This window comes from Mauremys reevesii, linkage group 7, assembly GCF_016161935.1.
Source record: "Mauremys reevesii isolate NIE-2019 linkage group 7, ASM1616193v1, whole genome shotgun sequence".
NCBI lineage: Eukaryota > Metazoa > Chordata > Testudines > Geoemydidae > Mauremys > Mauremys reevesii.
In genome coordinates, this window is record NC_052629.1 from 121,098,059 (window position 1) to 121,125,894 (window position 27,836).

At 44.3% G+C, this 27,836-nt stretch overlaps 1 protein-coding gene and 1 long non-coding RNA gene across 2 annotated transcripts in view; one reads left to right on the plus strand and one right to left on the minus strand.

The window, feature by feature from the left end:
- Positions 1-23,209, plus strand: part of LOC120408897 — a 42,163-nt gene extending 18,954 nt beyond the window's left edge. The window contains exon 3 of the long non-coding RNA XR_005600996.1: positions 22,903-23,209. This is a non-coding gene — a long non-coding RNA (uncharacterized LOC120408897). The remainder of the gene's footprint in view (positions 1-22,902) is intronic.
- SYNPR (synaptoporin) overlaps positions 1-27,836 on the minus strand; it is a 173,285-nt gene that overhangs the window by 46,253 nt on the left and 99,196 nt on the right. The window lies entirely within an intron of this gene.

The window sequence follows — 27,836 nt, forward strand, 5'->3', positions numbered from 1 at the left end:
CTGGCACAAGATGATTTGCTGGGGGTGACCCAGAACAAAGCCAGGCCACAGCGTTTGTACGGGCACTTGAGATTGTATGGGAAGGAAGCACTCAACATGAGAGGAACAGCAAGTGGAGAGGAACAAAGCAGAAGACTGCCTAACTGCAGGCTCCAAGTAGAAGCGGGGGAGGAATGGGTACACTATCAGGGCCCGGTCCAAAGGGGGCAGCTAGCCAGAGGGCCACAAGCCCATCCCATGAGAAAAAAAATTGTGGCCAAATTGTGGCCATTTGAGTTTGTTATTTATATAATTGGAGTATGTTTTCATGGAGGACAGGTCCATCAATGGCTATTAGCCAAGGTGGTCAGGGACACAACCCTGTGCTCTGGGTGTCCCTAGCCTCTGACTGCCAGAAGCTGGGAATGGGCGACAGGGGATGGATCACTTGATGATTCCCTGTTCTGTTCATTCCCTCTGGGGCACCTGGCATTGGCTGCTGTTGGAAGACAGGATACTGGGCTAGATGGACCATTGGTCTGATCCAGCATGGCCGTTCTTATGTTCTATCTGTGTGGGATGGGGGCCCGTGTTATGAGTTTGCCCTGAGCCCAGCATAATGGGTCTAGTCTCCCAACAAACCTAGTGTGAAGGCTTACCACTCTTAAAGTGAGAGCTCTCTGGGGCGGAGACTTTGTATTGTTCATTTGCACAGTACAATGGAGCCCTGATTGTAGTCTTTAGGCGCTATCCCAATAGAAATAATAAATAAGGCATGACTCCCCACATGGCAGCAGCTATACAACACACTCCTACTTAAATCCTAGTGGGATTTCAGTCAGCGATGGGTGGGAGCTGAAAGGAAAATCTATAAGGGGCAATGATAATTAAAATCCAGAGAAAGAGTTTAAAGCCAAATCAAAACATAAAACTCCCCAGCTATAGCAGGTGGCCTTCCAGTAAATTTGCAATGACCACTGTTAGAATGGAGTCCCAATAGTGAAGGGGGATGAGACATTCTCTTCATGCCAGTGTGATGGCCGCCATCTTGGCCACCACAACAGGGACTGAACAAGGGGCCTCCAGAACTAAAACCACAAGCTGCACTAGTTTGAGCTAAAGAGCCAGGGCTTCCTAGCTGGGCTTGTAGCAGGCTCCTATCTTCGACGGGCTGTGCACAGAGGGGAACCCGTAACACTCATTCACAGGTATCCCAGTGCTAGCATACACTATGTTCTTCCCTTTCCGCACAGCGTTATCAAGTACTTGTTAAGTGCCAGCAGTGTCCTTGGCCCTGCTGGTACAAGACACAAAGGACAGACAGGCCCTACTCAGAAAGCTTGAAATCAGTGGGAGTTACATGCCTAGGCACTTTTGAAAATCCCACTAAACATCTACCTACATCTTCAGGTGCTGGAATTTAAAAATCTGGCCCTTGGCTCCTCTGTCTCAGTTCCCCATCCGTAAAAGGGGGATAATGGCATTACCCTGCCTTACAGGGCTGATGTGAAGATAAATATATTAGAAAGATTATGGGACGTTCAGACACTAAGCTAATGGGACCATATAAATGCCGTAGATAAGAAGATAATTTTAAAACAATATTATTAATTCACTTCCTTATGGGCAGAGTCTGTAGAAATTTACCTCTGCTATGATGCCTACAGAACCCTGCCAGCTGACTGCAGATAGGCTAGTGATGAACAACTACTGTTTACTGTACAACATTAGCATACGCTGCCATTACCTTGCCATGCCCCCTGCAGTTCTCTTACCCCCTTCTTATCTCCTGATGCAATATTATAAATGTTTTGGGGAAGGAACAGGTTTTTTTTGTTAAAGTCCTGTAAATAGGGTGACCAGATGTCCCGATTTTATAGGGACAGTCCCAATTTGGGGGCCTTTTTCTTATATAGGTTCCTATTACCCCCCACCCCCTGTCCCAATTTTTCACACTTGCTGTCTGGTCACCCTACCTGTAAAGCACCTAGTCTAATGGAGCCCTGATTCTGGCCTCCAGCTGCCACTGTGTTCTGAATAATGAACAACAGTAATAGAAAGGAGTAATACAACATTTATTCAATGTCAGGCTGGCTAAAAACCTAAGCAGGTAAAAGCTGAGATTTGCTGTGTGTTAGCTTGTTAAATATTTATCCCGAAACTATAAATGTTGCTACCATAACTCGAATAATAGGCCTTGAGAGTAAATGAGGCTCAAACATTTCCTTTGTAAATAGGAGTTATTCTGCACTTGGAACTAATTGAATTCCATACAGAATTGCAATGAAAATTGGTATTAATCATTCTGTTTTAATTTGTAAAGGCAAAGTCAGAAAACAATATATTTAAGGAGAATGGGAAATACTGGAGCTGAGCAGCTTTCTGGCCTAATTAATGGAGTTGCAAATGCCACTATTTTGCAGATATGCAGGGGGCCACAAAGATGAATAGGCCATAACAAATAAAGAGGGAGCTAAAGGCATGCAGGAAGAGATAGCCCTGCTATAAATACACAGTAGCATCTCCTCCATTTCCCTGGCAGCTGGGCTGCTCTGTATTTGGGGCACGGTGTTCAAAGAAATGTACACATTGAAGGTACTTCTGTTTTGCTAAAGCTTTCTAAGACAGTATACACCTCTGCCACTGAAACTCCAGGAGCCCCTTTTAATCCAGGGGTGACTTGATGACAGCCTATAAGTATCTACAGGGGGAGCAAATACTTAATAATGGGCTCTTCAGTCTAACAGACAAAAGGTCTAACACAATCCAGTGGCTGGAAGTTCAAGCTAGACATATTCAGACTGGAAATAAGGTGTACGTTTTTAACAGGGAGAGTAATTAACCATTGGAACACTTTACCAAGGTCACTGACCCTTTTAAAAATCACACTTGGATATTTTTCTAAAGGATCTGCTCTAGAAATCGTTTTGAGGAAGTTCTATAGCCTGTGTTCTACAGGAGGTCAGACTAGATGATCACAGTGGTTCCTTCTGGCCTTGGGACCTATGAAACTATCCATCTCTTCATAAAGAATTTGCCACAGCCACAGTTATTAGCACTCAGGAGGGAGCAGTAACTTTCCTTTTCCTCCACGCTCTCTCTCCTCTCCTGTTTTGACATCTTCTCTTCAGTGGGCGAGTCAGTCTAGGCTACCCCTGAATTTGTGCAGCCTCTTTAAATTCCTCATCCAGCCACGGTCCAATGCCACAGCGTAACAACACTACAAGCCCGTTCCCATGCCTGTTTGTCACACCCAGCAGCCTTCTGGGCTTTTTCAGAAGCCTGGGGAAGGATATGGATGTGGGCTCCTGGCTAGAGGTGAAAAGACGGCTGGAAAGGGCTCTGCACGTCTGACTGTACAGAAGGTTCCGCAAAAGCTGGGGCTTGCCCTGGCACTGCCTATTGCTTTGTCTCTTGCTGTGGGAGGGTCATCGATAGCTAACACTGAACGGATAGAAGCTAACAAAAGCACAGCTGGTCTGGTGGCCGCAGCAGGAAATACACAAACAGCACCTTTTGGGAGAAGCTCTACATGTGACATGGCAGAGGGGAAGAACAGAGGCTGTCAACAATGGATATTTCCCCCTGGGTTTCATGGCAAACTTGTAAGCATTGTTTTCTTTTTGTTCAAGCAATGCTTCTTCGGCCAGGCGCCCTTTTTGCTTTCACTGCTTTATGCTGTCAGTTGAGTATATAATGTATTAAATCAAGATTTACGCATCAGGTTTTGCCTGTGCTGTAATTTTGCAGGGATACTGTATTTTATTGTAGGTAGATTTGTGTAAATTGCAGCTGGAAACCCCGCAATGGGAACTTGATGGGCCAGATTTAATAAAAACTCCATCTGGAAAATAATTTGATTGAACCTGGTCCCTCTGAAATTGAAAAGTTTATTGGCAAAAGTCATGTTTCGTTATGCTCCTATTTACTTCCTACCCATAAATCCACACTTACCGATATCCCCATCTGTGCCATGAATCCACACCATATTTCCTTTTAAAATTAAATAAATCTTCTTCCGACCACATAGCTGCCCTGAGCCACTATGGACTAGACTGTGTCCTTAGGCCCAGCCCTGAGCAAGACTCGATGGGAGAGCAGTACTGCTCCAGGAAGAACTGTGACTTGGAGGGTCACATACCAGGCAATCACTGAGTACAAAGGGGGTGGCTTACTGCTCAGTTTGTGCCCACTCTGTCCAGTGGTTGATGCATGGGAGAGATGAGGCAGAGATGAGGCTCCACCCATTTCTGGCAGCTCCCCACCTCCTCCCCAATTGCTGTGTGTGAAGGAGCCGCTAGAATGCTGCACCACACAGGGCCTGGCCCATGGCCACACCGGTGGGGAGGTCATTGCCTTAAGTTTCCCTTTGCAAAGGCAGCACATCTTTGACGCTCAGCAAGGTGGTGGTTAGAACATGCTTTTATGAGCCTCCCCTTTCCTTTGTTTTGTCACCCCCTCACTCCCTCCACAATCTGAGGCCGTCACCTGTGTAAACCTCATTGTAAAAATCTCCAGGTAGTGACTATCTTATGTTATCCCTGGAAAGTGTTATGACACTACTTAAAAGGAATAAATATCTGGTGCCTAGTGAATAGTCTGTAATGCACAATACACTTCCAGAAGTCATTTTACTCCATCTTTTAAAGATCCATTTGTTACTAATTGCTGTGGGGGAAAAGCCACACAACAGACCATTGACTTCTCACAGTCGTATTAGGCCAAGCATAGGAGATGCCAGGGTTCAACAGCTGATTTACTTGGATCAATTGGAAGCACTTAGAGTTTTCTTCTATTCTGAGATCAGACCATATCTTCAACAGGAGGACAATCCAATCTAATTTTGCTCCTGCAATCCACTGCACTCAGGTTTACATAATACTCAGAAATATTATTTGCCAGTGTAATGACAGATATCAGATGGCGATCAGTCTGATTCAGGGACACAAACATTTGTAGTTGCAAATCAGTTAAACTTTCTGAAAGTTCAGAATTTCAAATATTTGGTTCACAGCAAGAGAGAGCAGATATTGAAAATTTAGGTCTGACGTCCTAGGAGTATGTAAGAAAGTTAGCATTTCTCTATCACGTGACCCCCCCCTCCCCAACCTTCACTCATCCTGCCATCCCATGTTTAAAAAAAAAAGGGGGGTGGGGAAATATATTACCCTGCTTTAAAACAATTTTCTTTGAGGTCTGCTGAATTATATGGGCTTTTTTTCCATTGGCCATTAGAAGATGTAAAAATGTCTGATGTGTCTCAAGTTAAAAGGCTTATGTAGAGCACGTGGCAGCTAAAACATCCTATTATGAAGCTAACTGCCATTTAAAAATTGATGAAACATTTATATAAACCACTGGCTTTTTGCACACATATGTTTATGTTATGCAAGAGTCCATGTGATAGCTCTAACTTTGACGGGTCTTATCAGTTGTGTGAGGTACAACATCTAGTGATGGAGCCCTGCCCACATTAAATGTGAAGAGGAAAGCAGGCCTCTGTATACACCCAAATTCCTCCCAAGTGGAAAGGTAAGATTCCAGCTTTATCTGCTAATCTTGCCTTCCTGCTATTCCAAGAAAGCTAAAACTCTCATATTTGACCTTAAGGTTGTTTAGTTTCATCTAGACTAGAGGAATGGCTCCCTGGCATCTTCATTCAGTGCCTTCTTCATTAGACAGCATGTTCCTAGGCCACCCTTCTTTCCCAACGCTTCAGTCGATCACAGCCTGCCTCTCAAAATGTTTCAGGTTGTGGATTCCTACTATGAGGAGCTCTGCTAACATCAGGGGGTCATAGACTACTGCCTGAGAACTCTAATCTGAACTAGATGAGGTCCATATCTAGCTATGCCGAGAGGTACTTACTTCTTCAGAGTTTGAAATTAAATGAAAAACAGAGATTACAAGCAACACAGTAACAGTCATGAGAACCATCAAGTGCTGTTCCCCCCGCACACACACGCTCTGATCACACTGGTACGGCTTTGGCACCACTTTCACCATAACAAGACTGGCCTTTAAAACTTTGACTTTGTGCTAAAGGAGCAAAAATTGAACGAAACACCTTCCAACGCGATTCCCCTTTCTTAAAACTGAAAAGCAAAAGGGGCCACAGGCAATTTTTAATAGCAACATATTAAATATTTGCACTTTTTAATTAGCGATTTTTATCGATTTAAAGTGTTTTACAACAAACACACTTTCTAGCATGATGATCAAATATTTCCTTTCCCCAATTCTCTATAATAAAGAGATTGCAAAATGTTTGGCAAATTTTATACTGCCTAACACCTTCCAATAGAGCTACATGAGAATAAGACAGAAGAGTATATGGCTCAAAAAGTTGCCTTTTGTACATTGGAAACACTTAGCTCTACCGTACGGCTTTCAGAGGACACAGTAACACAGTGTATCTTGATTATGTTATGATTTGTTTAAAGTAAATATAAAGACAATTCAACTGAAGATAGTAACGTGAAGATTCAAAAGCACTGAACAAATATATGGTGAAACATTTAAAGCAGAACTGACATCCCAAAACGTCCCTGTTGATAGATTAAGGAGTGCCTTCTGATCTAAATCTCTGCCTGTTCCTTTTTTTAAACGCTGGCACTTTTCCCATGCCAATCTGAGATGTGCGCTTCCTGGAATCACTTATCCCACAAGCAGGGCAGATGATCAGATTATTGACTTTGGGATTCCTAATTATATAAACTTGACTGGTTGATAAATTAGAGCTAGCTAACATGATCACATTTGTTCAGTGCTGGAAAGGGGATGATTGGTAAGAATTTTCTTCCTCCCCGTTATCCACATAGATTGCTGAGATAATTTTTATCCTAGTGGGAAATAAAGAGTTACAGCAACTGTCGACTAAACGCCTGGATTTAGCATGCCATCTTTAAACAAACAGCAACATTATGGACAAAAATTGTTTTGGTGATAGCATTGGTCTGAGTAACTCTCAATTAATGGGAATTTTCAATATCAGGGGCTTCACAAATCTAAAACAATTGTTTTATTTCATTATTTCATAATGACCCATTTCAGAGTTACAAGGACCCTCCTCTGAAAATGCTGGCGCTGCCCATTGTTAGAGAGAGAATACTGGACTAGATTGTCCAGTTAGCTCATCCCATCTAGCAATTCTTATATTTATATGATCATTCTATTGCGGGAACTGCATTAAAACCACTATAGTAAACCACTCTAGAACATGTGTTAGGTTAGGTTTAAAATAAAAGGCTAAGACTTTCCAAAAGTGAGACACCCATGCATGAAAAAACCAAACATCCAGAAATGGAGGCACGAGAAATCAGTCATTTTTGAGAATCTTGGCCAATAGCTTTAGAACAGAAGCGCTTTCTATAGAGTAACCCAGTCTCCTGTAGACCTAGGACTCTCAGTAAGTCGTTCTCACATACTAACCCAGGGTGGGATAAGCAAGATCATGTTTCATCAGGGTACATTTAAACAGATTCCAATTCTCACACTAACAAGTTAGAATTCACACATGCTGAGGCCCTCTACACTGCCAGGGCATGTTAAAGTGGCCTTAGGAAAAATGAGACTCAAGTACATAATTCCAAGATAATGATTTGGGGCCAGATCCTGAATGCTGAGTGTCCTCAGCTCCCATAAGATCCCAGTCCCAGGTCATTGGGAAGTGAGTGCGCTCAGAATCTCAAAGGAGATGCTCAAGAACTTACAAAAAGTTCCATACTGGGCTGGATTGTCTCCTATATCTGTTAGCTTGGTGTGGGCGCTACTCTAGGGGAACATCTCCCCAACTCAACTCCTTTCGTGCTCCAAGAGCCGACTCCATTGCACGTTCTTCCCTCTCTGCCTGGGGCCCAACCAAGGTTCCCCACCTGTGAGGGGGCAGCTCTGTGGACAACAAGGATCCGAGCAGGGCAGCAAAACCCTGCCAGCCTACTGAATTCAACACAACTTGGTGCTGTACTAACTAGGCTACATCTACTCTTGGAGCTAGGGGTGGGATTCCCTGCTCGCATGGCCATACTTGCACTAAATAGAGGAGTGCAGCTGCGGTAGCTCGCCAAGACTAGCCATGGCAGGTAGAAGCCTGCCTGGATCCCATGGATACATACTCGGAGTGGCTAGCTCGTGCCATGGCTCGTTGCTGTCTCTACTACTGTGGCTATACTATTTTTAGCGAGCTAGCACAAGTATGTCTACATGGGCTGGGACTCACACCCTAGCTTCAAGTGAACATGTAACCCATGTCCTTGGTCCTCTCCCTAGCTGGGGGACCTAGCTAAAGAAGCCATGGCCTCTAGGGGGCAGTGGAGCTGTGCAACAGGGCAGAGGCCCTTCCTTCTAGGTACCCCACAAGGCTGGGAGAACTTGCCAGCTGCAAACCCTGCTGATGGTCATTGTCAAAGGCCCCTTATGTCTAAACAGTGAGTCATGTTTTCATGCCCAAAAAGGAGAGAAAAGTGCCCACTTATTCATCCATGCAGGCTACCTGTATTGCAGGTGGCAGTATAGGGGATAGTATAATTTCTGCAGGGTTATTTCTCTCCCTCCCATATAGTAAAGCCTTGACCCCTCCCTCCCTCAACACACAGGCCAGCACCACTAAGTCAGCACAGATGTCTTAGGGCTGGTGCAGATTACATCCCCATTGAGGCGAGGGACCATTTTGTGATCTTAATGCACCCCCAGTGCATGGAACTACAATACTATCTCTGAGCTAACGATGTGCTGCCCCTTACTGCACATTTTAAAATAAAAAAAATATTTAATTCAGTTCTTAATGGAAGGATTATGGGACTGAAGTTGGGGATGGTCTAAGTGAGGAAAGATGTTACAATAATTTAGCTTTACTATACTTTAATCCCAAGGAGAGAATTTTCTCTTTTCCTTTGAAGAAAATCATCTTTCCTAATCATCTTTCATTGATTATTCTAAAAAAACCATTTAGCTCCCCCACAGAATGATATACTAGTCCTGTCTCATTACATTTTAATAGAATAAAACCCAGCTGTACACTAGAAGATTAGATACGCAGTCTTTGAGGTAAAGAATATTGTTCCTTCAGATGGCCAGACAGAACTCTCTGTACTGCTTTTCCTATTAAGTTCAAAATGTAATATAAGCTAATGAGATATATTTCATCATTCTGTATTTGATGGGCCAGCCATAAAATTGAATGCTAATGCTAAGGTGGCAGTATACACAGAAGAGTTAATATGCAGACAATAAAGGCACACTTAGAACATATCCTAAGAACAGCTTCTTGGTCTTAGTGAAATTAAAAGTTGTCATAAAACAAACCTAGTTAAATTACACAACATGTATAAAACGATAAGCTGTTTCAGTCCTCTCCATAACATACATAAAATGCTCAGGTTACCTGAAGACTTGTACAAGCGACAAGATTTTCTGTGCTCCATTTCCTTCCCTTTCCTGCATTAGTGGCTTTCTACCCAGACACCAAGACACAGTCTTCCAAAAAACCCAAATCTATTGACACCCACTGTAGATACATTTATGAGTACATGAGATAACTACCATATATACAGTGATTCCATTTGGTAACTATGCTGGGATATTCCACAATGTGTTGGAATTGAAGTGTTCAAAGAATGAAGTTTTTTTTCCCCCAGGACATGAAGCACAGTAGAAGTTACAGCTCTTCCCATGCAATCATTACAAGCACATCCTCGTGTACTGTTCTTTTAAAAAAGATGAAAGCAAGGGTTAAACGTTGGCGATTTGCACAGTTAGCTGCTGAATACCTGAGGTCTTGATGCACACCAGGAGTAGGAATGCTCTGGTGGAGCAGTAAAATTATTCTGTAAGCTGAAAACTTTTCCAAGCACTAGTTCTAGACCAGTGACCCAAAAGAAAAATCTGTGTTAGAGCTAAGTCTAAAATATTGCACCTTCTATCCCACCAAACCTGCTGCAACGGGGCTATTTTGGGGTGGTGTTTTAGTGCAACCCCCAAGTAGCAATATTTGTCCATTTGCAGGACTGCTTTTTATCTTAAGATCGCAACTTACAACAAGATACAGTCCCATGCTGCATGTAATCCAAGTTACTTCTAGTGCATAGTGTTTTCTCCTTCTGGGGTGTTCGTAGGGATCTCACATTATGGCAGAATTGTGAAACTCCATGAGTGCTTTGGAATGAAAAGTACGATAGAAGGGTAAAGGATGATTATTGTGGATGGCTAGCACAATGCTAAGGGCTGAATGAAAACCAAATATATCCATGTCCTTTCTTGCATAAATCCAAACCCCTTGCATGGCAGCTGGATGTGACAGTAGTTTGTAAATATCTGAAAGTTGTAAATGCTGGAGAGGCATAAAGCACTGGTCAGGAAGCCACGAGAAAGATGAGGAGTAATGGTATCCAATTGCTCACAAACCTTATCTGGCAATGTAGAATGGAATAAAATATTTTCTTGTTATTATCTTAAGAATGTGACGACATCTACCAAGAACAATTCTGGAAGCTCCATTACTGGGAATGGCAAAAATAGGCTAACTAAGGCACTTGTTAATCTCCAGGAAGGAGAGTCCTAAATAGTGCAGAGTGGAGTTAGACTCACTACATGCCCTATCAGCTTTTTCCCATATCTAGAGCCATGTTTCCAAAACATGGTTGCAGCAGTTGCACCTGCAGGTGCATGCCAGTTCCATCCACCAAACCCTACATTTTTGTGCACAAACTGGCATCTGCACTTGAAGATAGGGAGTTATGCAGGTAGTTCCCAATTTGGGCATCTGATCTGTGTGGCAGAAATGGGGGGTTGAGGGCACAGCCACTCTACCAAGCTTTGGGAATACAGCAACGGTGTGGGTTTCTTTAGTGTTATACAGCTGCGCTTTTGGAAAGTCTGGTAGGCATTTCCAGCCAGATAATGTCCCCAGGGAATGAAACCTAATGGGTGCTGGAATCACTTCATTATCTGTTTTTCTTTGTTCTCTCCATTAGCTTCTTTTCATCTTGCCCAGCATTATCTTGTAGTTTTGTTAAAATTTTATACCAGCAAATATACAGAGCAGAAATGATGGGCAGTGTTACATTAACTAGAAAATGCAACACTACTAATCTCTGATGACTATAAGACATCGCATGGGTGAAAGAAAGAAAAACACTCCCAGAGTCCCAATGGACTAAAAAATTATGATTCCAGGAAAGGCCACTGTCCTTCAATCACAGTGCATTATTTATGATCTAATTATTGCTTATTGGCAACCTTAAATTATACTTCAGCAAAGATGTTTCTGGATGAGTGAGAGGAAATTAACCTCAATATTGTCCTGTCAGACCACCATGGCAGTGCATATTAGAAGCCACTAATATCTTTCTTTTAGCTGTTAGCATTACTGAGTCAGACAGCTTAGTGGCTTGGTGTTTGCTTTTTTTCCATTTTTTCCCCACTTATCAAGAAATTTATCATTTGACATTTTTTCCATTTATCAAGGAAGCTTACGACAATGTATGTAAATTACACATATGGGGTCAAGGAATCTAGAACTAGATTAAAATGCAGTAGATGACCTCAGTGTAAATAGCTTTGTGTTAATAAAATGGTACTGTGGGTACAGCCCCTTTCATCTGAGGATCTCAAAATGCTCTACAATCATTACAACAATTAGGCTTCCAAACAGCCCTGACATACCTGCCAAGATTCATAGATTTCAAGGTGAGAAGGGACTGTTGTGACCATCTAGTGTGATCCCCTGTATCATACAGGCCAGAAAACGTCCCCAAATTCCTAGAACTTATAGAAAAGCATCCAGCCTCGATTTAAAACCAGTGATGGTCAGTGATGGAAAATCCACCCCGATCTTTGGTCAATTGTTCCTACAGTTAATGACTGCCATGGTTAGACATTTACACTGTGTTACCAGTCAGAATTTGCCAAGTGACACTCACCCTCTAGTGACAGCTCAGTTGCCAACTCTGGCAATGTTTTCATGAGTCTTACGATAGCTGCAGGGATGCCTGAGTAAAGGGATGTGTATTAACAGGGTGTGCTGGGACATTGCTGAAAGAGGGCAGAGTTAAGGCTGCCTGTGCAATCTGAACTTTCATTTCCTGGTTTTCAGAAGTTTGAGTTTTATTCTACAGGAGGATGACATACCACCAAAGCAATCTTAACCCTGCATTCATGGAGTGTTTTGCCATCTTGCCACCCCCTAATTATCCCTCCCCTCCCAGGAAGCATTCACATGTCTAATTACCACTCCCCCAAGGACTTCAGGGGGGTGCAGGGGAATTGGGGTTGTGGGATACTCTGCACCTCTCTCATCTGAGCACCCAATCTCTCCCCTATCACCCATCCCAACTACCTTCCTCACCTCACCGCAGTCTGTAATGGTGTGGCACCCACCTCTCGTGAGTGTCCCCTTCTGGTCGGGTGTGTCTGCACTTCTCTCAGTTTATTGTGACCCATTCTAGCAGTTTCTAGGGACTCAGCCTTCCCGCCGAGTCACTCACAGTCTGTACGGAACGTAATTCAAAACAGACCCCTTTCAGGGTATTAGTCCAACAACGTCTTTAAGTGCCCCTTGCCCTGGTAGGTGGCCATGCGGTAAGGGGCTGTGCCCCCAGGGCTTCCTCCCTAGAAACTCTTTGCCAACTCTGGTCTCTTCTGGCTCCAGCTGGGCCTCTTAACATTTCAGATTCCCTTCCGTAGGTTTATCGCTGTCCAATTGTAGGTCACTTCCCCAGTGGCTTATGGGGATACCCAGGCCTGCCCACGACTCTGGGTCCCAGCCCAGGGACCCTAACAATAGCAGTACATGCTGCCGTGTCCCTTTAACTAACGTGCTTTCGGTTCCCTGGGCCACATCCCTGCAGCCCCAGCCTTCACCAGTGCCTCACCATTACCGCAGGGCTCTTCTGTGTTTCGGCCCAGAAGCTAGCCAGGAGCTCTCGCCCACACCCCTGGAACTTGCCAGCACTGAGCTGTCCATGGTGCTGCAGTTCCCTTTGGCCAGCCAGGAGCACCAACGGCACTCCTTTGGCTTCAGCAAGGTACTGAGTCTGGTCTGCCCTGCAGCTCCCTTTTTTAAGGCCCGGCTTAACAACCCCCTGGCCGGGATGATTTAGTTGGGGTTGGTCCTGCTTTGAGCAGGGGGTTGGACTAGATACCTCCTGAGGTCCCTTCCGACCCTGATATTCTATGATTCCTTTTATATTAACCTGCAGCTCTCTGATTGGTTAGCCCCTTGCAGCCTCCCCAACCCCCCAGATTGGCTGCTTCCTGCGCAGTCTCTCTAGGGCACTTCGAGGACTTAGCTTCACTGCTCCTTTCCTGGGATGGGTCTGGCAGGACCCTGAAGCCTCCAGTAGCAGGTCTCTGGGCCTTGTGCACTGCTCATACAGCCCACATCCCTCTCCCTATGTTCCCCCACCCCGTATTACTCCTCTCTTCCCAGGAAGCATTCACATGACTAGTTTCCCCCCCAAAAAATACTTTGATTATATTCCCCCCACCCAAAGAAACTAAAATTGCCGCCCATAACTCATGAATTGTAGCAACCTCAAGTTACTCAGTTCAAAACACCTTTTGTCTTGTCAGGTGGGATTTATGACTAATTTGCCAATAGGTTATGTCTACACATAAGGTGTTACAGCAGCACAGCACTTGAGTGTAGCCTCACTACAGGGACAGGAGGGGTTCTCCCATTGCCAAAGTTAATCCCCCTCCCCAAGAGGCGGCGGCTAGATCAACAGAAGAATTCTTCCATCAGTCTAGTGCTGTCTACACCAGGGATTAGGCTGGCACAACTATGTCACTAAAGGGTGTGGATTTTGGGTGTAGCTATGCTGATGGATGTTTCCAGCAAAGAACAGCCCTTAGATGTTAATGGGAAGGTGAGTTTACAACAGTCAAGAAGTCTGTGATTCATCCAGTCATTTGTACCTCTCTTTTAATAGTATAACAGCTGGTCTACACTAGAAAATTAGATCAACCTAGCTATGATGCTCAGGGGTGTGAAAAATCCACACCCCTGAGAGACACAGCAATACAGATCTAACTCCTGCCAGTGAGACAGCACTAGTTTACCAAAATAATTCTTCTGTCAACCTAGCTACACCCTCTTGGGGAGGTGGATTAACGACAGCGACGGGAGAACCCTTCTCATTGCTTGCAGTAGGCATCTACATTGACGCACTACAATGGCACAGGTTGCAGCCTTTTAGGGTAGACAGGCTCAGGCAGCAAAAGTAAACTTGGTGGGGTGGGGGACTCTAACGCAGAAAACCCTGGGTGAAATGACCCGTCTTTGGATCACAAACACTACCCCACACCTCCATGACATACTCCAAATTTCAAAGCAATCTGATTAACCGTTCAGATTTTAGAGCACTTAAGAGTCAAGCTTTAGTTTAAAGCATATAAAATGGCGGGAATGGAAACTCTCTCACCATTTTTCTGTATTGGCAAATACACAGTGTAAAAAGGTACATTTTATTAAATGTAGTTTTCAGTTTGGGTCCCCCAAAGATTTAGTGAGTGCCATGCACTCCCTTGGGTAAAACTCAGACTCAGACCAACTTGTCCCACAGTTCATCAGTAGTTTGATCTCTAGCTCAATGAGGGAGGGGAAGACAACTAGAAACTTTTTAAAAAATGGTTATATTTCCAGAACCCTTCAGTCAAATGACTCAAAATTTGGGTCACTAGCCCTACCCTGAGCCCTCTGGAGGAACACCAAATTTCAAAGAACTCCAACTAAGAATGTTGATTTTATTAGAGGACTTATAAAGGTTGACCTTAAACAGATGTCGTGATGCAACCTTAACTATAGAAGCACTCCCACACGACTATAATTAGAGCAGTTCTCTAGCAGATGATTATGATCAGCTGAATTCCACCCTAAGGCTGAATAACATGAGATGCACAAAACTGCCCTGACTGTCTGAAACCAGACTGGAAACAGTCAATGAAGTTATTTCAAGTGTCCAAGGGCAGTGAGGGAGTAACAGAATACTCTTCTTGCTCAAACTGATAGCCAAGTTCATTGCTTCTCAAGGACAATGTGCTGCCATCAATGGATATCCCATTGATGTCAACAGATGTTATATGTGCGGAAAAAGGATATGGTTGTAAATGCATAAACACCCTGAAGCAAACCCCAAGTACAAAGCCAAATAAGCAGATGCCATTATTATTTTGAGGACTTCTATTTTCAAATAAGGGTTAAGGATTTCAAACGGCAGGCCCAAGTGCTCCCCCATACAGTGAACACAATGGGTCTAACTCACTGACTCCTTTTCCAGCACCCTAGATCTTTGTGAGAAGGGTCTCATCACTCCCTGACATTCCTTTAGCTCTCTACAGAAGAACACCTCTCAGAACAAAGTGTTCTTCTCGAATCCGAAATACAGCTTGAAAACATGCCTACTGCGCAGACCACCCTCATGAATGGATCTCCCCATGTGGTTGGTTTGAAAGGCGCTCACTGTAAGATTATCGCCACCATGCCCATTATTAAGCCAGAGAGGTTAAATCTAGAGGGGTGCAAAACATCCAGCATGAACCTTGCATTCACTCAAGATCAGCTTGATTCCAAGTGAGACCTCAGCTCAGCAGTGCACCAGGCCTGGGAGCGTCTCAGCAAAGCTGCATACGTCTTTGTTCTGTCTGCAAATATTCTGAGGCTGGCTGCTCATGGGCAGCAACGTGGCAGAGTCCAGAAAGTTGCCTGAGATATGACCATTTCCCTTAACTCTGGAGAGCTGAGCCTGGCCCCAGGTGCTCTGGGGGCTCACTGGAAGCCATGTGACAGTCTCTGTCACAGAAAGGCTGGGTTTAGCTGATCTCTCTGATCCAATTGAAAATAAGGAAGTGAACAGGTTAAAACAGAATGGGTAAATTATCACACAGACAAGAATGGCTGTGTGTGCTGGTGAAGGACGGAGAGAGAGAGGGAAAGGCCAAAGAGTGAAGTGCTGTTTTGTTTTTTGCCTCTGGCAAAATCTCCACAACCAGCTCACTCAAAACAGAAACAATTTTGCAGGGCACAGGCCATGCATAGAAACTCAGCAGCAGACAGCTTGGCATGTGCGTCTACTTGTGGCCTGGTATTATTAACTCCATCAGTTAGTGAACACACGTATACCACAGAGAGCGCTCTGGTGGTGTCCATGCTGCACCACCGTTCCCATGACATAAGGAGCACCTCTCCGTTCTGAGTCTAGAACATGGCCTTTGTCCTGCCCCTCTGGGTCAGCTGAACTGCAGGGTCAATATCCACAACAGCCCTGTGTTGGGTGTGGGGAAGGACAGAACTAAAACCTGCTAATACAACACAGGAGCGTGAAGCCACTCACAACAACATTAACACGCTATAAAGGCTTGGATGTGATCATTCCCCTCTATTCGACATTGGTGAGGCCTCATCTGGAGTACTGTGTCCAGTTTTGAGCGCCACACTACAAGAAGGATTTGGAAAAATTGGAAAGAGTCCAGCGGAGGGCAACAAAAATGATTAGGGGGCTGGAGCACATGACTTACGAGGAGAGGCTGAGGGAACTGGGATTGTTTAGTCTGCAGAAGAGAAGAATGAGGGGGGATATGATAGTTGCAGTGGGGGAGGTTTAGGTTGGATATTAGGAAAAACTTTTTCACTCAGAGAGTGGTGAAGCACTGGAATGGGTTACTTAAGGAGGTGGTGGAATCTCCTTCCTTAGAGGTTTTTAAGGTCAGGCTTGACAAAGCCCTGGCTGGGATGATTTAGTTGGGAATTGGTCCTGCTTTGAGCAGGGGGTTGGACTAGATGACCTCCTGAGGTCCCTTCCAACCCTGATATTCTATGATTCTCCTCTGTATCCACACTGTGCTTAGCACAGAACAACCTCCTATGCCACGGGAACTCCCTGAGGGCCAGCATCGACCTGAGCCGTGCAAAGTGACAATCTGGGACCAAGTCTTTTAAAACCTTCCTCAAGAGTTTGCCCAAAGTGGGCATCAAATTCCCCCGCTCTCTGCAGCATACAGGACCAAAACCAAGAGCAGGTGGCATAGTCCTGGTGAGAGTCCTGCTGCTCCAACACAGAGAGAGTGACTAGCCCCAAGACAGCTGTCTTCAGTGGTGGGTAGAGGGCACAGGATGAGTATGCTTGGAACACCCCTGTATTCCATCTGCTGCACATCGGTCATGACGCAGAGGTGTCTAGCACAGGGGTAGGCAACCTATGGTACACGTGCCAAAGACGGCATGTGAGCTGATTTTCAGTGGCACTCAGACTGCCCAGGTCCTGGCCACCGGTCCAGGGGGCTCTGCATTTTAATTTAATTTTAAATGAAGCCTCCTAAACATTTTAAAAACCTTAGTTACTTTACATACAACAATAGTTTGTTGTATAGTTTACATACATCACAGGCCATTGAATTTCACTCATTTACTCCAATATTGCGCCCAATAACTTGAGTTTTGGCTAAAGCACATCTTCCAGGAAGGCATCTGCTCTTGATTCAAAGAATCCACCAATTCCCTTGGTAGTTTGTTATGATGGTTAGTAACCCTCACTGTTAAAAATTTGTGCCTTATTTCAAATTTACATTTGTCTGTTTTGTTTTGATTTTGCCACCTTTCAATTTCATTGACTGTCCCCTTGTTCTTGGGTGAAGAGAAAGAGTCTTGAGCTACTTCCTTTAAACCATTCATCATTCTGTATACTTTTATCGCGGCCCCTTCGGGGGGCATGGATCAGCGTTCACAGTGCACTCTTTGTCGGTACCTGGCCCGGCCCAGGGAAGCTAATGATCCAACCTGAGGACCAAATTCGGTGATGAATCCTGGTCATGAGCCACCTGAGGCACGTTGTGCATACGCTAAGACGACGACGACTCTCCCTTCGAATGGGAAGCTCCAATGTAAGGGCCTGTGAATCTGCCCAAAACCCACTGTCATGGCCAATTCCAGACCTGTTTAGAATTGAACCTGCAAGGATTCAGTCAGCTCTATTTATAACACGGCTATAAGAATTTACTTCATGCTTAGTCTTGGCGCACAAATTCAAAACAACATTTTCTGGTATAAATAAAAAAATGAAATAGCTTGGCTTATACAAAGCATTCAAAAAATGATGGCTTCCAAAATAAAAAATAGCTCTTTGTAAGCTTTGGGAATCAGAGAATATGTTTCAAGCAAAGAAAATTTTGCAAAATTAAAACTTTTTCCCTCTTGTATATCTCAGCCCCTCCTTCATCTACTCCCCAAAGAGATCTTCATTCTTTTCACTCTTAATATTGCCTTGTAAAGCTCAAAACTGGCCTAATTTTTAAGCAGAATGATACTAAGAATAATGGGGTTCTTAAAAATTGGAAAAGTTCCTTTTATCCCCTGCTTTTGAGGGATTATATATTGCCTGCTTACATCACCCCTATATCCTCCACGGCTTCATCCTCATGACTCTTCTCCTAACTCATCTTCTTGGTCTCTTTCTCTTTCCACAGATTTTTATTCAGGTTTAATATTTAAAGTCGGGGGAGGAAGAAAAATCCTGCAGCTACTGTAGCTTGTGAACATGGGAAATATGGCAAACCTCCCACCCTTACCTGAATTCTCCCTAATTCTATTATAATTTTTACTTTGTTTTGAAATATTTGCAATCTCAAATTATTCTTACTGCTAACGGTCGTGCATTTTCTTTGCTGCTGCCCGATAGGCTTCAACTCTTGCCAGATACAGGAAAGAGAAAGAACTTGTTTAAAACCAATAATGCATCAATGTGGGCTTGTCTGCAATTGAGCATGCTGTAAATTCAGAAAGAGATAAGAGCTAATTACAGTGGTTCTCAAGAAGAGATGATGATAGCCAGTGAGACACTTATTAGCACTTATTATTTGCCTTATGGTACCATCTAGAGGCCCTGATCAGGGACCCATTGTTCTAGGCACTGTACGTACTAAAAGATATTACTATGAAATGGACCCATTAAGTGAAATGTGCAAATACGTGGTTTTTCCTCCATCAGTTCCTGGTTTGTTAATGCCACAACAGAGGGCTGAGTTATCTATCTAATGCGGAGTAGCTAGCCTGATGGTCCCATGGTCAGGAAGCACAGAGAGAGGGTTAAAGCCACCTAGCTGGACTGGGTGCATAAAAGCCAGAACCCCAGGATCTGTGCACAAAATGTATATACTGACAGCACCATTCAACACTCAGGAGAAACTCCCGCTGATGCCAACAAGGATCTTTCCTACGCACCGACTCTACGCAAGAATCATCTCCTTTTTAATTAAAATACATTTTACCCTAATCTTCCAACTCCCTCAGATGAAATCAGTCAGTTAATGAGTTGTTGGTGCCCAGATGTTAAAGGCTTGAGTCTATTGCAGCGCATCAGCTATTTATGCTAAAGTGCTTGGGAAGGTTATTGACAGTTGAGTTCATTTTAAAATTAACTCACCTGATAAATATACCAAGCTTCCAACAGAAACCCTTAAACGATGTCTCAGGCCTTCGACACTGTCAAAAGGCTGGGGAGAAAGGACAGAGCTCGGCAAAACGCACCACAGAGAAAGCAAACTGTGGAGGAGGGTATGTGCACAATCCGCAACCACCCCTCCCCTCCATCTTGTTTTTGCACAGTGCAGTTTGTCCCATGGCTCTCTTGCAAAACTGGGAAGTTGAACACAATGAAAGGGGAACGCGGAAGGGAGAGGACTTTTGTAGCACCCTGCGGTCTCTGCCTACACTCCCACTTATTGATGTCAGGAGGAGTTCAGGAGGGACTTAAGGACTGAATTACACCCCATGGGATGCGCACTGTCCACCTTTGCAAATGAAGCTCAAGTGGGTGTTAGAAACAAAATTGAAACAAAACATGAAAACAACGCACAAAAATAAGCAAGTACTGACCAGTTCTACTAGTCTAGGTAGGTGTGTGTATATATCATATACACAACACAGGGGAGCTCCTGCAGGGCCAATGCTACTCCACCTCACACCAACATATGGGGCAGGAGATATTTGCCACCGTCTTCCCCAGGCTGTCTATAGCGTGCGTGTCGTGTATGGCCGGGGTGAGAATGCACGTGATGGGGTGTTGCCAAATAAACGTTTTATCTGCATGCATCCGTGACAGCCTCATTACTCAGGAGTAATGGAGCCAGGAGTGAATTATGTTCCTACTCCCATACAGGGACCCATGAACCCTTAATTGCACACAATGTTTCTTATTAGTGTTGTGGAAGCAATTAGAGGGCCCAGCCAGAGATCGGGGGCTCTGTTGTGCTGGGTGCCGAACAAACACACAGTGAGAGACAGTTCCCAACCTGAGGTCCCAAACCAAGGCCTTGATCCTGTAATGAGAACTCCATGTGGGTGCAGGGTCCCTTCATGTGGAATCCATGCAGGATTGGGGCCTCTGGGCCCAATCCTCCAAACACTTAAGCACGTAAATAACTTACCCAATATTTCAATGGGACTAACGCACAAGAGTCACATCACTCACCTACCTAAATGTTTCCAGGATAAGGCCCTGTCTGCTGCGTATGCCTCATACTCTAGGCAACAATTATCTGAGGCATTTTAAAGTTAAATGTTTTGCTATTGGTATTGTTTGCATCTCTCCAGGCTCCTTTAGTTACCACACAGCCGGCTGGACAGGGATCAGAGGAACAGAAAAACCTAACTAAACTTTAGAAGCCTCTACAAATTGCCCAAATACTTCCCCTCCTCCCCCATGCAATGGTACCTCTTCACCTATCAGCAAGAGAGAGAAAGTGTGACTCTTACAATCCCAATGGCATAAAATTCACATTTCTATCCTGGATGGACTGAAATATTGAGCTGTTAAGCTGGCCCTGATCTAGGACTGAATCCTGATCTGCACTTCAGCCCAGGGGAATTTTGGGGGAAAGAAAGTAATATTTTTCCTGGCAGCTGCTAAAAACCACTCAGAAGCTTGAAAAATGAGAAGCATTCACAGCAGGGATAGATTAGCGGGAAGCAGACCCAGCCCCCCAACTGTTTGCCAGTAGATAAAGATGAAGCACTGTCAGAGATTACAGTGGCAAGAATGAAATGTGCTGGGCCACACAGATAAATTAAAGGCTGAGCAACAGGTCACTAGAACTGGATATTATGTATCCAAGAGCGCTGAAGGAAGGGAAGAGCAAAGCGGCTGAGCCGTTAGCAAAACTACACAAATCTCATTAAAATCAGGCACTGTGCTGGAAGAATGGATACACACACATATGGTGAGGTATGCACACCCATCATTATACATGTATGTCTATATCGCCATCTCGCTCTCTATAATTCTACAGATCACCAGAGCGTGTGTGAACGAGTACATGATGGCGTGGAGCGCTGTACAGGTTTTAAAGGATGAATTTGGGATGGTAAAGAATGTGGTGACTGACCAAGCCATGAGCGAGCTGTGCAAGCCGTCCGAAAGCGGGCCAATACCACCTCTATCGGACTCCACTCCATTATTCAGGATATGCCACATATCTTATAGAAACACTCGCTTAGCACGGCTTCACAGACTTCAAAAACACTGCGTTGGACCACTTCTTTTGAACCCCTGCCCTTGGAAAGCCAGGTGGCTTAGTAGCCAGACCCCACTACTGCTGTTCGATGTACAGAGATCCTCAGAGTCCAGGGCTCTCAATCGGGTGTGTTTCATGAGCCTTATGTTCAAAGTAAAGGATAAGCTGAGAACCCCCCTGTGATTAGATATTAGACATTTGATCCTAAGCTCTAGATTTCCTTGCTTCTGAGGGCATTCAAAGTGCCGACCATGTCTGATGTTTCACATCACCAAGACTTTTCCCCCCCAATTGCCACCAAATGTCCTCTTTGAATATTGCCTTTTTGGTTCACCTGGCTTTCTGCAGCTTGTGCTTGATTTGTGCTACTGACCCTTCCCTAGCAGAAGAAACAATGATTCTGAAAAAAGTGACTGGCTATTTATTTTGATATACACCATCTTCTACAACCTTAAGAAATGAGTCTTCTTGTACAGAACGAGTACAGTTATGGGAAAATGGGCAGCAGGTATTAACGTACACAGGATTTATAACAGGCTAAATATTCAAAAGTTACTAAGAATGGTATTTATTGGACCATTTTCAAAAGGAATCAAATCCGATTGGATTTGCCCAGCTTTTGCTTGTATTTTTCAGTGTCCTACACACTACATCATTTCTCTTGTTAAATGTAAAGTAATGTGTCCTTACAGCTGCTTTATTCCAAATCAATGTTACACCAATCAATAAGCAAACCCTACAGCTCTGAGTACAAGTGGCACAGTGGCAACCTTAAGAAATGAATATTGATTTCTGCGTATACAGGGGAAGAAGGGATGAGTAACTAATTCATCCTGAAAAACATTTAAATAGCTTCAAAAACAGATTTTGAGACTGCAAAGCATTTATTGCCTAATTGAATTTCCTTTCTGACAGAGCTCACCTAAGACTAATAGACACAGTATCAAACTTTCACTAGAAATACATAACCTCACCTATGTTTTTCTAACATCCCAACAAACTGTGCTTTCATTTCCATTCCCAGAATCCCACCCATGACTGATATCGTGATAGTAATGAGCTTATACCAGAACTAATATTTTGATATTAAAAGCATGTATTTCTTCATACATGTTCTTATGACAGCAATCAGTCTGTAGCTGTATAACAATTATCAGGACTTTTTAAGACTTCTGAGACACTAAGCATCAAATGAAGAATGACTCATATTTAGCTAATTCTAATATGAAAGAGTCATGGGACCAATGTATGAAATAACTTAATGCTACAAATTCAGAAGTTTACCATGCAACCTCATCAATCCAATAATGGTGAACATTTTTTTGCCTTGCTTAGGTACATGGGTATCATCACTGTTTATACTGCACCATCCAAGTGCATGGCACTTTACAGACAAATAAAAAGACAATGTCTTATTTACAGGTGAACAAAGAGGTATCTGAATAAGACAGAAAGCCAAGGAATGAGGTGATCATTGCTCTACACAAGCAAGCTGGAGCAGGGAAAGCAACAGTATACCAACTTGTGTAATGACCTTACACTCTGCAAGAAGGTGGCTGTCTGGCTATTTCCTTACCTCAGTTTTCATTAATACCTTTGTAAAACCAGCAACACCTCCTTGCTAATCAACAATATTTTTCTTACATCTTCATAAAAGTCCAGTCTGGTATTCACATGCTTCAGTTCGATCAGTATTAAACAGTTTCTAATGGTTTAAAAAAATAAAAACCTCAACCACAGCTGCACTATTTTTTAAAGACTCTCTGATTTGAAATGCCAAAAGTAAAATGATCAATCACAATCTCTTCCCTATTACAACCTCACTCCCTCCACATTATAATGAAGTGCAGAATAAGTTTTCCAACATAGTTTTCCCTACTATGAGAAGCAAAATATAAAATGGAAATATCTTCATGTACATGAATTTCAAGAGAAACACAGCTCAGTGGGGGTCAGAATGTGAATGAAAAGAAAGCACACCTGATATAACTTGAGATTTCAAAATCATCCAACCACCCCCCAAAACAGTACAGTTACACACACACATTTATATAACTTACCGGAGCAAATATCACCATACACATTTACAAAAGGATTTATAATCCAACTTCCCTCTCCTGAAATAAAGCAAAGGTTGTCTCATACTAAAAATAAAGGCTCCCAAAAAGCTTCTCAGCAGAGAGAGCACCAGCTCCTTGTCTCTCTTTTTATGAAGCAAATAAGGAGAGCAAGAAAATCAATGCTGAGAGAAAGTGAGAGGATATACCAATCAGGCAGCAGCCTCAACCTTATTTGCAGAGGGATGGCAAAATGGTCATATTATTAGACAATGACTACGCACAGGCTAAGTAAAGAAATCAAATACTTTCCCCTTGGTGAGAAGAAGAATGCTTTGTTGTGGTGTAGTTACCACTATGATGTGCTATAAAATGTAGCTCATTACTCAACATAGTAAATGCAGGATTGCTTTTTTTTTTTTTTATGAACACTCTATAGGAAAGAAGCCTTCTCTCTTCTCTACTGGGTTTGTGCTAAGCCTAAAGATTGATTCAGATCAATGACATTTTAAAAAGAGCACTTGGTAGGAGTCAAGATGCTGTTAATCGGGCAACGCTCATCTTTGGGTATTTACTGTATGGAGACAGATCTGTATTCTGTTGATCTGCACGGATTCTCGTGTACATTAAATTCATAGAGGAGCCCAGCTGTGAAAGTGCTGAGTGCCTCCAATCCCCCTGGGCTTTAATGGGCCTTGAGGTTGTTCAGTACGTTATAGGATTGATAGAACTTATTTTTTCTTGGTGGCTTTTCCTTGGTATAAGAAAAGTAGGAAAAAGTTCTAGTCAATTCATTATCCAAAACCTGAAATATCAATCCTGTACCTGCGCCAACCAGATAAAGGGGGAAAGATAGCAAGATTGTATATTAATTACATCTGACCAACACAGAGACCAGCTCACAGGTTGGATACATGGGATTTTTAGAGCACTTCCGTGGAATTCTCTTGGAAAGAGGAACACGATGTACATCTACACTGCAATAAAATACCTATGACAGAACTGCAGCTGGCTCGAGCTCGGGCTGTGGAGCTAAAAATTGCAGTCTAGATATTTGGGCTTGGGCAGAAGCTCAGGCTCCAAAACCCTGCAATGAGGGTGGGTCCGAGAGCCCAGGCTCCAGCCACGCCCGAACGTCTACACTGCTATTTTTAGCCCTGCCGCCTGAGCCGTGAACCTGAGTCAACTGACCCGGGCTCTGAGACCTGGTGCCACAGGTTTTTTATTGCAATGTAGACGTACCCATAGTTCCCCATGCCTTGCAGCACAGGGCTCGGTCCCTCCATAGCTTCCCATTCTTTGACCTAAACATCAATTCCTCACATTTGTTCCCTCTCCGCAGTTAAACAAGTGGCAAAAAGAAAATCAGCCCGTATCAGCTGAACTTTCCTACACTGAGCATTTTATTTTGTCCCTTGCTGGTTAACCTTGGACAGGCTAAGTATAAAGCACCCCTGTATCTTGTCTTTTTGGGCAAAGGTCTTGGCTCATTGCTTAGTCTGTGGGGGTGATTCTTCAACCGTTCACCTTGTGCATAGTGGGTGTAAAGCGCTCGCAGATCACAACAGTGGCATTTTGCACCAACTCCAATAGTGAACGGCCCTTTTTGTGTGCTTCTCTCCCATCTCGCACATGGGCCTATCACTTCATACCTGAAGTCTTCACTGCAATAAACATATGCTGACACATGCGCCTGTGACTTTACAGAAATACAAGAAAACAGACAGTTTTATTTGAGGACAAGAGATGTGCTGTTATATTTCACACAGAAATGTCAATGTGTGACGACAAGCCTGCAAAGCTAGACTGAAACCCATTTGCTTTCAAAAGCTGGACAGGCGAAAGTTCCAGCACAGGGGAGGCACTGGGCCAGATTCTGTTGTATTCCACCAGTGCAACTCGATTACTGAAGACACTGAGAGCAGAATCTGAGCTACCGTACTTTGGCCGTTGATTTTACATCAGTATAACCCCACTAACTTCTCAGGGTGGGTTTGGATTTACACTGGTAGGAATGAGAAGAGAAGTGGGCCTTCTCTTTATCGGGACATTCTAGAGGACAAAAATGAAGGAAGTTGCCCTAGCTGGATGATTAGATTTAAGATGCTCCAGCCACACACACTCTCACAGGCCAGATCTTAAGTAAACTCCAAACACAGTGGATACCCAAACGTTTGTTGTAAGGTAGGTATTTTGCCTACCACACTCTTCCATGTAAATGTGAGTGATGCTGCACTCTGTGATGTTGCCCTTTCGGCAAGCCTGGCCCATGAAGCGCTTCCAGGGGGAATAGCATAATTGGCTTCCAGGTTGGCCAATTACATTATTATTTATGGGAAATATCGTGTGCAGAGAGTTCTCTTGCAAGAGACTTTACCATGCAGCTTCAGTGCTTGGTGTATTTAAAAGGTAAGTGAAGTATTTGACCAATGCAATGTAGGGTGGCAATTGGTGTCCCAGGCATCCAGATTAAACAGCAATCTCAACTCCTGTGATCTGCAGCACTTTGGAGCACTCAAATTCCACTGCATCTTCAATCAGCACACTGAACAGCTTTCTAATCTGGAGCAACGCATTACATACTGAGTGAATACAGTTTCTGACAAGGACCTAAACATGCAAACACAGAAAGCGCGTTCTTACTTAACTAGACAAGTGATCATTTTAGGACATGAGAATAGTGGGTGTTGGGGAACAGTTCTTTCCTTTCCCCTCCACCCACAGGAGTTTGGGGCTTTATCACTTCTCTGTGTTTCAGAGACGGCAAGGGGGAAAAGAGAGCGGGAAGGAGAAATTATATATGACCCATTTTGTATGAACGTAACCGCATGGAGGCGTAGTGCCAATGCACTGTATCAACTAACGCACGCACACGGGACAATACATAAATGGCATCGTATGGCATTCGAGATGGACTGAAAATGAAGCAGCTTCCCTGCAATATGAACAGCACAGTAACAAAAGTGCAACACAGGGATATTCAATACGATGTGAAAAGTTGACCCAGGAACCCATAAAACTTACCATCCAAAATCCCCACTGTAACTGAACGGGGACTAATCCATGTCCTTCCATTGCTATTTGTAAGGCTCTCTCCACCACTCCGCCTCATACACAGCTGTTCAAGGCTTTTGGAGGCTACCCAGTCTCTTGGGTTCATTGAGCTCCCAGCGGAGATCTCTTGCTTGTGTACATGTTCTTTTCCACCAAGATCATGAACAACTCAGTTCTCTCGCTAGGGTGAAACCTGGTTGCATTTTAAAATGCTTTGGTGCATATTACAGCTTGACTCCTGTTGCTTCATGGAAAGGTGTAAGAAACCTCATAATGGACAGTTATAGAATGAGCTGTTTCTAGAGAAAGGCCTTCCAGCCCCTGCCAGTTAGTGGCTGGCATTGTATTCCTTCTCAATAGCCCACCGAAGATAACCTCAGCTGGAAATAGTGTGAGAATGCTCCTCTTTACATGACTTCTCCAGACAGAGCCGGGAGGGACCGGGGCAATTGCCCCGGGGTCCCGTGCTTTGGGGGAATGCCGGGGGGAGGCCAGGGTGACCCAGGGGGCTAGCCGGGGGCCTGGTGCCGGCAGCAGGGGTCAGGCCTGTGCCCCGCACTCACCGACCCGGGCATTTATTTCTTTTCTTGCCTGCAGCCCACCGGGCTCGGGCTCAGTTTCTGTGGCAGCAGCAGTGAGCGAACCGGCCCTAGCCCGCTCCCGCTCTGCTGGCTCCTGGTGTTGCAGGATCCTAGTGCGCCCCCGCCCCAATCACTAGTGCCAGGACAGGCTGACCCTGCCCCTCCCCTTCCGCCTCAAATGAACCCTTCCCTTTTCCAGCAGGACTCTCCACCAGCACAGGTGAGTGCCAGCCAGCAGTCTCCATTGTCCCTCACCCATCACCCAACACTGGTGTCCCCCCAGTGCCCCACACCTGCCCCTTCTCCCCTCTCCCAGCATTGGGTGGGGTCCTCCAATGCCACCTCCAGGCCAGAGCCAGCCCTTATCACCCCTCTGCCTCAGGGTCCTCCTTGCCTTGCAGTTCTCTAGCCTTGGGGTCCCTCTCCCCACAGTACCAGGACCTGGGGTACCACAACTCTGCTCTCTCCACCACCCACCAGGACTGGGGTCCTTCATCATCTGCTTTTCCACCTTCTCCCCGCCCCAACCCCCAGAGAAAACAGATCTTAGAGCCCCTCCTCCACGCTGGAGGGTCCTGGGGTCCCCCAGCACTAGGGCACATAGAAGCCCTCCAAGAGCCACCCAGTTCCTGAGACATGGGCTCTCAGTGTTGCAAATGTGTAA